Source organism: Myotis brandtii, unplaced genomic scaffold, assembly GCF_000412655.1.
Source record: "Myotis brandtii unplaced genomic scaffold, ASM41265v1 scaffold1408, whole genome shotgun sequence".
Lineage (NCBI taxonomy): Eukaryota > Metazoa > Chordata > Mammalia > Chiroptera > Vespertilionidae > Myotis > Myotis brandtii.
In genome coordinates this window covers 543,285-544,089 of record NW_005355029.1, presented here as the reverse complement: position 1 = coordinate 544,089, position 805 = coordinate 543,285, and the positions used below count along the sequence as shown (strand labels likewise).

General features: G+C 50.2%; 1 protein-coding gene across 3 annotated transcripts in view; it reads left to right on the top strand.

Annotated features, from left to right (window-relative positions):
• The first annotated feature begins 534 nt into the window (after positions 1–534).
• The window catches only part of ZFAND2A (zinc finger, AN1-type domain 2A), a 10,754-nt gene continuing 10,483 nt past the window's right edge, over positions 535–805 (top strand). For all 3 annotated transcript variants that reach the window (XM_005860841.2, XM_014535264.1, XM_014535263.1), the window contains exon 1: positions 535–689. The gene's annotated coding sequence lies outside the window, so the exon portion shown is untranslated. The remainder of the gene's footprint in view (positions 690–805) is intronic.

Genomic DNA, 805 nt, shown 5'->3' with positions numbered 1-805 from the left:
CATGGCGGTACCGCCGCAGTCTCTATGCACCTTTAACCATCCGCGTTCTCCCGGAAAGAAGGGCTTTTCTCCTACTCCGACTGCCACGCTCCCCCGGCAGCGCCCGAGGACTTGGCTCTCAAAAGAAATTTCAATCGTTGTACTGTTGATATTTGGCTCTGTTGACTAATGAGTTTGCCGACCACTGCCCTAGACCTATTTGAACGAGATAGTTGAATTATGTGATAGGGAGTTGAGAATAATATTCTGGAGAAGACGCTGGAGATAACTAATATTGAAGTTGTGGTGAATGAAGCCATGAAGATGCATAAGGTCATCTAAGTAAATCATAGAAGAGAAAAGTTCAAGGATGGAAGGAACTCTTAAGAGCAGCAGCAGTTTGAGGTGTAGACTGGGAAGAGGATCAACAGTGGGAAATGAGAATGAATAGTTAGAAGCACAAGCAAATAACGAAGAGAAGGTCACAAAATTAGAAGAAAGGGATGGCAATACTTCAGGGAAGGTGTTATGAACAGCATTAAACATCACAGGCCTCTCTCTCTCCCGGACTCGGGCGGCCCGCGGTCCCTTCTCGGGCCCAGTTTTCCTTGTCCTTTCGGCCTTGGGCCGCGGAAGAGGACCACCCCGTTCCCCGGCTGTGCCACCTCCGGCTCGCCTCCGCCGCTGCCCCGGCCTTCGACGAGAGCCAGGTGCTGCTACACTCTGCCCTCTGTGTTCGGGACACTTTCTCCTGATGGAGTTCCCTGACTTGGGGAAGCATTGTTCAGAAAAGACCTGCAAGCAGCTAGATTTTCTTCCATTGAAA